This window comes from Bactrocera neohumeralis, unplaced genomic scaffold (genome assembly GCF_024586455.1).
Source record: "Bactrocera neohumeralis isolate Rockhampton unplaced genomic scaffold, APGP_CSIRO_Bneo_wtdbg2-racon-allhic-juicebox.fasta_v2 cluster11, whole genome shotgun sequence".
Taxonomy (NCBI): Eukaryota; Metazoa; Arthropoda; class Insecta; order Diptera; family Tephritidae; genus Bactrocera; species Bactrocera neohumeralis.
This window is the reverse complement of record NW_026089624.1, coordinates 13,592,688-13,603,776: the sequence shown is the minus strand read 5'-3', so window position 1 is coordinate 13,603,776 and position 11,089 is coordinate 13,592,688. Positions and strand designations below refer to the sequence as shown.

The following is an 11,089-nucleotide window of genomic DNA, read 5'->3' as shown; positions in this document are numbered from 1 at the left end:
AGCGTAGGCCGTCCACTATCCGACAGCTGTGACCCCGGTAGTAGCCTGAGCTCAGCCCCACCAGAGAGTCAGAGGTTAACAAATTTACGAAAGAAATTCAACAAGCAGCTTAGGATAATACTCCGGAGATAAAGCGGAAAATTATAGGTTCAAATTACCTTGAAGAAATAAAAATCCTCCTAATTAAGAAAAGAAAGTTACGCCGGAAATGGCAACAAACCCGCTCACCATTCGACAAAACATACCTAAATAAGGCAACAGCTGAATTAAAACAAGAAATCTCTCATATTAAGAATGGGTCAATTAATAAATATTTATCTCAACTACCCGCTGACAAAAAAGATGATTACTCACTCTGGAAAGATACAAAGTATCTGAAACGTCCAATAAGCCACGTTGCACCACTAAAAATTGCTTCCAATACATGGATTAGAAGTGACAAAGCTAATGCATTTGCAAAACACCTAGCTGAAACCCTTCGTCCAAACGAGGATAGTGAAATCGCGTTGCTCAGTAGTATTCAACAGGATCATGCAACAATCCCAGCAATCACCATTTGCGAACTAAAAAGTAAAATTAAAAAGCAAAAAAAAAAAGTGAAGAAAGCAGTTACCATACAAATGTGTACGGAAGCTCACCTACCTTTTCAATACAGCAATCCGTCTGACACATTTTCCAAGCCTTTGGAAAGTTGCCAAAGTTGCCGAAATTGTTATGGTTCCTAAGCCAGGAAAGGATCCTCACGTAGTCTCGTCATATAGACCAATTTCACTACTTCCACAAATTTCAAAAATTTTTGAAAAATTAATTTATCTAAGATTAAAATCTACATTCGACGAAAAGCAGTTAATCCCATCGCATCAGTTTGGTTTTAGAAACAAGCATTCAACAATAGAACAAATTCACAGAATAACATCAAAAATAGAAAAATCCCTGGCGGAGGGAAACGCATGCTCAGCTGTATTCCTTGACGGACTTATGCAAAAACTAAAATCATGTCTTCCGATTGAGTACATATTGTGCTCTTTTAGAATCGTATATCACCGTGGGATTTTTCCGTGTAAAACAATGAAATGAATTCTCCAAACTAAAAGAAATTGATGCAGGAATTCCTCAGGGAAGTATGTATCTTAGGTTCACTTTTATATATTCTATTCTATTGTATGACTGCCACTTTTGCTGATGGCACCGCAATACAATGCGTCGAAAAAACAGCAGAAAAAGCTGCGCTAAATCTGCAACATGCAATCAACTCTGTAGTAAGTTGGACTAAAAAATGGAGAATAAAACTTAATGGTGGCAAATGGGCTCATGTAAGTTTTACAAACAACAGAATCACGTATCAACATATAATAGCCCTGGCAGACGAGCAAAATTAATGCGCCTTAAGCAACGCTAATGCGCATTGAAATTTTATGGTGAAGGACGGCAGACTTGTGCATTTAGCTGAAAGTGAAATTTGTTTATTTATTTAAAAAAAAGTGAAATAAAAATGAATAAGATAAATTATTAATAAAAATTTTAGTATTTTTGGAAAATCAATATAAATTTAACGAAAAAATTCGTTTATTTTTAACTACGTTAAAAGATAATAGAGTGAAATTAAAAGCAATAATTGATTGTAATGCGAAAAAAGTGTGTGAAAAAGTTAAGAATATTGAAAAAATGGATAGCAAACTGTCCGTTGTTTATTTTCTGCCATCTAAAAATATTAAAATTTGTTTTTGTTAATATACTTGCACATAATTTAGTTAGCAATATAAAACTGTTTACCTCTGATGCTGTAAACGCAAAGGAGACAGCAGACTTCAAGCGACATCTGTCAAAAAATAGCAAATATCGGCCATTTTTGAGCAGTGTTGCCTACTCAAATTTAGTAAATTCAGCTAAATGCCCAAAATTCTTGTGTATTACAAACTTGCATTAACATGGGTCAAATGCGCAAGTAAATGTAAATTAAGCCCGCTAATGCATATTAACGCTGTCGTCTGTCAGGGCTATAAGTATTTTAGATGTCTGCATGCCATATACAAATACAGCTAAATATCTTGGCAACACGCTCGATGGTAGATTACGTTGGAAAGAGCATATCAAAATAATAAGGATTGGATTGAACTTAATCTGAAATTGTCGAAAATGAAATGGCTAATTGGGCGAAGGTGATACATACTCTACCATTACCATTACCATTCACAACAAATTACTTCTTTATAAACAAATAATAAAGATGATATGGTCATATGGTGTGCAATTGTGGGGATATGTTTACAACGTTTCAAAACAAGGTGCTGAGAGGCATTGTAAATGCTGCTTGGTACTGCAGAAATGCTGATATTTATCGAGACCTAAGGGTGAATACACTCGCCGAAGAAATAAAGAGTCAGGCAGATGCCCACTACAAAAGGCTTAATGCACATAAGAACGAGGAGGCGAGAAATCTTCTTTTAGACACATGCCGCTCTAGTCGATTATGTCGAAAAAAAACCACATAGTTTAGTTGGAAACTAAAATATAAAAGAATTAATTATATACCATATACATATGTATGAATATTAATATTAATTTCTATGTAATTTGTTTTAAGTTATTCAAATCAAACTGCTCGTTAGTTTTTGAAACTAGTTGTAGTGATATCAAACATTGTTAAAGTTTTAAAAATGTTTGTAATAAAAAAAAATTGATAAAAATAGCAGATTCTAACGCACCAGTCGTCATATAGATGACGACACCAGGGGACGCTAGATTCAAAAAGGCCTGTTTACTTTGGAAACCAGTTTGAATAAGCCGCTTCATGAAAGAAAAATCACTAATAGAGAAATAGAAAAGCTGATAAAGAAAAAAGGCGTGCAAGACGTGAATGGCAGATAAATCGCTCCCCTTCCACTCAGCTTCAATTGAAATCTGCTGTACGTAAATTAAAAAAGAGCAAACACAGCTAAAGAGTCGCTCGAGTCTTTTAAGACTTCTTATTCTTCTTAATTGGCGTAGACACCGCTTACGCGATTATAGCCGAGTTAACAACAGCGCGCCAGTCGTTTCTTCTTTTCGCTACGTGGCGCCAATTCGATATTCCAAGCGTAGCCAGGTGCTTCTCCACCTGGTCCTTCCAACGGAGTGGAGGTCTTCCTCTTGCTCTGCTTCCCCCGGCGGGTACAGCGTCGAATACTTTCAGAGCTGGAGTGTTTTCGTCCATTCGGACAACATGACCTAGCCAGCGTAGCCGCTGTCAATGTCGTCGTATATCTCGTACAGCTCATCATTCCATCGAATGCGATATTCGCCGTGGCCAACGCACAAAGGACCATAAATCTTTCGCAGAACTTTTCTCTCGAAAACTCGCAACGTCGACTCATCAGTTGTTGACATCGTCCAAGCGCCTGCACCATATAGCAGGACGGGAATTATGAGTGACGTATAGAGTTTGGTTTTTGTTTGTCGAGAGAGAACTTTGCTTCTCAATCGCCTACTCAGTCCGAAGTAGCACCTGTTGGTAAGAGTTATCCTGCGTTGGATTTCTAGGCTGACGTTGTTGATGGTGTTTACGCTGGTTCCATGATAGGCGAAATTATCTACGACTTCAAAGTTATGACTGTCAACAGTGGCGTGAGTTCCAAGTCGCGAGTGCGACGACTGTTTGTTTGATGACAGGAGATATTTTGTTTTGCCCTCGTTCACTGCCAGACCCATTTGTTTTGCTTCCTTGTTCAGCCTGGAGAAATCAGAACTAACGGCGCGGGTGTTAAGGCCGATGATATCAATACCATCGGCATACGCCAGCAGCTGTACACTCTTATAAAAGATGGAACCTTCTCTATTTAGTTCTGCAGCTCGAACTATTTTCTCCAGAAGCAGCTTGAAAAAGTCACACGATAGGGAATCGCCTTGTCTGAAACCTCGTTTGGTATCGAACGGCTCGGAGAGGTCCTTCCCTATTCTGACGGAGCTTTTAGTGTTGGTCAACGTCAGCTTATACAGCCGTATTAGTTTTGCGGGGATACCAAATACAGACATCGCGGCATAAAGGCAGCTCCTTTTCGTGCTGTCGAAAGCAGCTTTGAAATCGACGAAGAGGTGGTGTGTGTCGATTCTCCTTTCACGGGTCTTTTCCAGGATTTGGCGCATGATGAATATCTGGTCGGTTGTTGATTTTCCAGGTCTGAAGCCACACTGATAAGGTCCAATCAGTTTGTTGACGGTGGGCTTTAATTTTTCACACAATACGCTCGATATAACCTTATAAGCGATGTTAAGGAGGCTTATCCCACGGTAGTTGGCGCAGATTGTGGGGTCTCCCTTTAAGTGGATTAAGCAGAGCACACCTAAATTCCAATCGTTGGGCATGTTTTCATCCGACCATATTTTACAAAGAAGCTTATGCATGCTCCTTATCAGTTCTTTGCCGCCGTGTTTGAATAGCTCGGCCGGTAATCCATTGGCCCCCTCCGCTTTGTTGTTCTTCAGGAGGGTAATTACTATTCGAACCTTTTCATGGTCGGGCAATGGAACGTCTGCCCCATCGTCATCGATTGGGGAATCGGGTTTGCCTTCTCCTGGCGTTGTGCGTTCACTGCCATTCAACAGGCTGGAGAAGTGATCCCTCCATAGTTGAAGTATACTCTGGGCATCGGTGACTAGATTACCATTGGAGGTTCTACAAGAGTATGCTCCGATCTTGAAACCTTCTGTAAGCCGCCACATTTTTTCGAAGAATTTTCGTGCATTACCCCTGTCGGCCAGCTTATCAAGCTTTTCGTACTCACGCATTTTGGCCGCTTTCTTTTTCTGTTTGCAAATGTGTCTCGCTTCCCTCTTCAACTCTCGGTATCTACCCCTTCCCGCACGTGTTGTGGTCGATCGTAACGTTGCGAGGTAGGCAGCCTGTTTTCTCTCCGCTGCGACACGGCACTCCTCGTCGTACCAGCTGTTCTTTTGCACTCTCCGAAAACCAATGGTTTCGGTTGCAGCTGTACGTAAGGAGTTTGAAATGCCGTCCCACAATTCCCTTATACCGAGTTGTTGCCGAGTGCTCTCAGAGAGCAGGAGTGCAAGCCGAGTAGAAAATCGTTCTGCTGCAGCTGATTGCAGCTTCTCGACGTCGAACCTTCCTTGTGTTTGTTGGCGTGCGTGTTTTGCTGCACAGAGGCGGGTGCGAATTTTAGCTGCAACAAGATAGTGGTCCGAGTTAGGACCTCGGAGCGCACGCACATCTAAAACACTGGAGACGTGTCTTCCGTCTATCACAACATGATCGATCTGGTTGGTAGTTTTTCGATCCCGAGACAGCCAGGTAGCTTGATGAATCTTCTTATGCTGGAATCTAGTACTACAGATAACCATATTTCGGGCCCCGGCGAAGTCAATCAGCCTCAACCCATTTGGGGATGTTTCGACGTGGAGGCTGAATTTACCGACCGCAGTGCCAAAGATACCTTCTTTGCTCACCCTAGCGTTAAAGTCGCCAAGCACGATTTTGACATCGTGGCGGGGGCAGCTCTCATAAGTGCGCTCCAAGCACTCATAAAAGGCATCTTTGGTCACATCGTCCTTCTCTTCCGTCGGGGCGTGGGCGCAAATCGCTTTGATGCGGATTGTGGCTAGACGTTCATTCACCGGAGTGAATGATAGTACTCGACAAGACTGTCCTTGTCCTGTCCATCGCATTTCTTGGACGGCGTTGATGTCAGCCTTTATTTTCCCGAGGACATCAACCAGCTGGGCAGCGGCACCTTCCCAATTAAGGGACCGGACATTCCAGGTGCATGCCCTAACATCATTGTCCTTATTTCGTTTGCCATGGTCGTCATCAAAAGGGGGGTTTCTCATCCGAGGCTGTTGGTAGTTTTTCATTGGGGTGGGCTTTTTACGTGGCGGGTCCCAAACCCAGCGCACAACCCTATGGGAATGTTTCGTCTTCTCACTTTAGCTCGCCTTCGAACGGATGTTCTTAGGCTACCCAGAGGATACTTGGTCAAAGACCGGAAGTCGTGAGCTGCTTCAGTCATATGTAAAATAATCGTTTCTGGCCACTCCCAAGTGAATGGCGATCAGAGAACATTCCTCACTTGCGTGAACTTCTACACATGACTCCATCCTCCACTTCACCGTCTGAAATTATTGGAATCATCAAAGAACTTTATCCAAAAAAAGTCGCCGGGACATGATAATATTTCTCCAAAAATGCTAATTGAGTTACCAATTATTGCTGTAGAGATGCTCTTTTTGCTCTTCAATGCAATTCTTAGTTTCGGATACTATCCGACTTCATGGAAAAAGTCGCTGATTATCTTGATAGGTAAACCTGGGAAAGACTTAACACAGCCGCCTTCGTACAGACCAATCAGTCCTCTACCCTGTTGTTCTAAAGTATTTGAGAAAGTATTACGATCAAAGATGTCTCTTTTCCTCCACGAAAATAATACAATACCAATGCATCAATTCGGATTTCGTGCGAAACATGGAACAATAGAGCAAGTAAATAGAATTACTAACGAAATAAGGAAAGCATTTGAGCACAGAGAGTACTATTCAGCAATATTAGATGTAGCTCAGGAGTTTTATAAGGTGTGGTTCGAAGGCCTTTTATATAAGAATAAAAAAAATTCTAGGAGCTTTCATTTCTGATGAAAGACATAGTGCGCCGTAACAACTGCCACATTTTTGCATCAAGAATATTAGTGGAGCATTTAAGTTCTATCGAAGAATGTCTAGCGAACTGGCGTATAAATGTGAATGAGCAGAAGTGTAAGCATTTTACATTTTCGCTTAGACCAAAAATATGCCCGGCAGTAAAAATAAACAATATTTTAGTACCCAAGCGAACGAAGTAACATATCTTGGTATTCACCTAGATAGAACGCTCACGTGGAGAAAACACATCTCTAGTAAAATAACATGTATGAATGTAAAATAACATGTATTAGAGCTGCAAATTTAAATTGGCTATTAAATAAAAGCTCTAAACTTAGCCTAGACAACAAAGTGATTTTATATCGTGCGGTCATAAAGCCGATTTGGTTGTATGGCATTCAACTGTGGGATACGACCTGTGCAACTAATATTGATATAATACAAAGGTTCCAATCGAAAATGCTTAGAACAATCAAGTGTTCACCAGGTACATGCGTAATGAAAATATCCATAAAGACCTTGATATTCCTATGGTAAAGAAAGAGGTAGAAGATAACAGAATTAAATATATAGCTAAACTCCGAGTTCACCCAAACCCTTTGGCTAATGCTTGGGTACATTCCTGCGATCAAACACGCCTTAAAAGAAGAGATATGCTTGCGTACTAAAGAGCAACAAACAGTTCAATCACTTGCTTGAGCCAGTCTAGTTTTTAAATAGATTTAAGATTTTATAACTTATTGTTAGGCTTTAAAAAAGCAGATCCAATAAATAAAATAATATTGAAAAAAGGCTTATTATATAAAGGTCGGGCAAACCTACTGACTAAATAACCATTATGTTTACAATTTTTTCCTAGCTTTAGGTTTCACAAAAGTATCAACGACTTCGTTTGAATCTAGACTTTATGCGGTTTTGTTGTCAATTGCTATTGGCTATAAATGTCGGAGTCGAGTTTGGCCCATATTAATTTTTTTTAATTTTTGTTTGACTTTTAATCAAACTGTTTGATTTGTAAGATAAACGTTAAAACTTAAATAAGATTCTTTAGATCCTTACCACTGGTAGGGGGAAAGCAAAGACCTTATTCAAACTGAGAAATATTTCATTCCAATTTTATTTGTAAATTGTAAACCTATGTATATGCACGGCACACCACATGGGGTTGCTTTCAACTATACAATACAATACATGTGTGTGTATGTTGTCATATAATTTATGTTGCATGGTTTGGGCTGTTTTCAAGTGCACAAGTGCAATTGTAATCAATTGCCCAAACCTAAGCAAATATGTTTATCAGGGGTGTTGTGGAATCCAAAACAGAATTGCTTAGCTGTCAGAATTGCAAGCCTGTTCGAGCCTAATAAAAGTAAATAAATAAGCATTTATGTATGCAAAAGAAATCAGCTGTTTGAAATACAATACTAATTTGCACATATACAATAGAGGTTGAGTGTAGCATTTGCATAACAGTGTTGCATCTGCAAAACACATGTAATTTGTTTTTGTTTGAGAACATGGTGCAAAAATATTTTGCACTTGCACCGAAACTTGCATTTGCAAGACCATTTGCACCGGATTATGATTACCCTATTATATTTCTTAAGTGCATGGGTATTGCATATAAATGCATACGTGGCTCATATACATATGTATGTGTTTTGCATATAAATGCATGTATATTTAAGTATGTTTCGTATTGCCTCTGCATTATCTAATTTAAGTGGACTGTATAAAGTATTACAATAGTAAGAATTATTCCTAATCTTATTTAACATTTGTGAAATATATAAAAGGTTAAATATAATGTTGTTATCCGTCCTTTGGTAGCAGCGAACATGTTCAATTTTGAACAATTTTAATTTGCTAATGACCTTTCAGCTGCTGCAGAAGTGACAGGAAATTTCAAGAATAAAAACATTGCTGTAAATATTTCCGTAACTTCGCATTTTAGCACTCCATATTTACTCATTATTTCCTTACATAAATGGTGAACAGTCCATGCTTGAGTTATTGAGGTAAAACTAGGAATGCGTCACACTTTTGTTATAAAGTCGCTTCATCAATATGTAATAATGTTGGTGTTAGAAAATCCAATAAATAACAGACTGCACTCTTACAAATAAAACATGTAGCTAATTGAGATATTACTGTGTCAAGTACATTTCTGAAAATCCCAATTTTAAATATTTTTTCTCTGATTGGATATCGGTGATTAGCAGCTAATTCATCAAAATGTTTTTTTAACTTTTCTTTGCCTTTGTTCTTGGAAGTGGGTATCAATACCATGTTTTCTTGCAGTTTCACTGGCTTTGCACTTAAGTAAATCGAAATCATATCTTTAAATTCGCAACTTTTCTTTGGTCTCTGCTAAAAATTTACTCGCCTCGCCCAAATTGATATCGTACTTTTGTAAAATTTTTGATGCATAATTGATGTTGTTCAGTACACTGTGCATGAATTCGCAAAGAAATACGAACTTGAGATTTAGCTTTTTTTTCGTTATGCTCTTTATGGGGCAACTCGACAGGCTAAAGTTTATGGCATACTAACTATCAAATCTATTGCCATTGCCAAATCTGTATGTGGGCATTTGTTATCATAACATAATCATTTGCGAAAAGGTGTCGGGTAGGTAGGTTCCAGCTGATGTAGCGCATTTTTTGAGATCCTGAACTGTTTAAATTTTTATATGCATAAAAAATGTATGTGGAAAATAAAAAAAGGAAAAATATACTTTTTTCTACAAATGTATTTCTTGAAAAATATATATGTTATATATGGCCCGCAGTGGAGCCATTAAATAAATATGAGAGATAAAGGGTAAGGGTATAATAATAGAAATGAGTCAAAATGATAACTAAATTTATTGCTTGGCTGAGATCAACAATTTTTAAAAATTACTACAGACAATAAAGTTTCATCACCTTAAAATATGCGTACTGAAATGCAACAACAAATGTTAAAATATATGTCACCGTAACAAAAATAAATAATTCTGAATTCTAACAATTTAAAAAAATAAAATACAAAGTATTAATGTAGGATATTTTTGTAGACAATGTTATAAGTTTTCCCGTCGGGTGCAAATATGTGTAAATTCTGAGCATTAGATACACGCGAACAGGCTACATAAAATTGACCATGAGAGAAGCATGGATTTTCTTGGTATCACAGTATTCATTGTTGAAACTTCATTTTCGCATTTATAATATTAGTATGAGTGTGATTTGGATATACCAGCTTTCCGCTTCCGAGGCATTTTCTAAGACTTCTAAGAAAAGCATAGTAATAATTAACATCAGCGAGTAAAATCTAAAATAATAAAGTGACAGCTTACCACAAAAATTACGGATTACCTCAAAAATTTTAATAGTTTTATACTGCATGTAACGACAGAAGAAAAAAAAAACAATAAATATAGAAAAATTAGAAACAGTTGAAACTATGTATATTCAATTGAATTAGATATTTTCGTCACCGCCGGTAATACAGTGGGACGGTATTACAGTATTCATGGTTTAAACCAGCGTTTGAAAAACTACGCTACTCCCGTAGCTTTTCAATTTAGTCTTGCCACCGCTCTCACTTTGTCGGTAGCCACACCATAGTCTTAGCATAACAATGTAAAAGTATGTGCTCTACTCTGCTCCGAGTTTTGTTAGGTAAAAAACTATAGCTGTAGCGAGAGCTCGAAATTGAATGCTATGCTCGGCGTAGCGGTAGCAAAAAATTGGGCGCGGTAGCAGAGCGGAGCTAATGAAAATTTTCATGTGCTACAACTCCCGCATGTGTTTGTTTTTTTTCTTTTTTCCTATTTTCTGTCATAATATTTAAATTATTTGAATAATTCAAACAAAAAAATGTTATTGTGTTCGCTCACTAACGCTTGAGTTCAATACTTCTTTAGATATTGGATCGTTCACATCTTTTTTCTGTAATGATGTGCCGGACATCAAAATTGGCAGCGAAACCATTATCATTCCCATCCCAGACCAGACGTACTTCATGAAAAACTGTTCTAGCATAACAAACCAGAGTTTTTGTATAAAAATGTTGTTCATTTGAATAACTAAACGGTTATATGCTTGACGAAGTTGCTGCAATTCTACCTACAATGTTTGAATACCACAAATTATTTTACTTGTGAAATTGGAGTATTTAATAATAATAGCAATAATAGTTCCTAGATATACAACCAATTAAAGCACATTTTATGGGGTCTTTGGGATGCATCATTTAATATAGCGGTTAAGTGTCGATTTCACATATTTGGGAAAAACTCATTTCTTTTTATTGGTTCTTTTACAAACCACAAAATCATATCAAAATATGAATAAATACAATGAATAAACAGTATATGTATCTAATATTCGCTTAAAATTTCAAGCAAATTCGAGAAGTACTTTTCGAGTTATTCGATAATTTGCAGAGGGTTCTCAAGCGCCCTGAAACGTTCCAG

General features: G+C 37.9%; 1 long non-coding RNA gene across 1 annotated transcript; it reads right to left on the bottom strand.

Annotated features, from left to right (window-relative positions):
- Positions 1-7,711: 7,711 nt before the first annotated feature.
- Positions 7,712-9,157, bottom strand: LOC126765985 (uncharacterized). Its single transcript, XR_007668685.1, has 2 exons — positions 8,611-9,157; positions 7,712-8,550 (listed from the first exon to the last, which is right to left on the bottom strand). It is a non-coding gene; the product is annotated as an uncharacterized LOC126765985 (long non-coding RNA).
- Between the last annotated feature and the right edge of the window lie 1,932 nt (positions 9,158-11,089).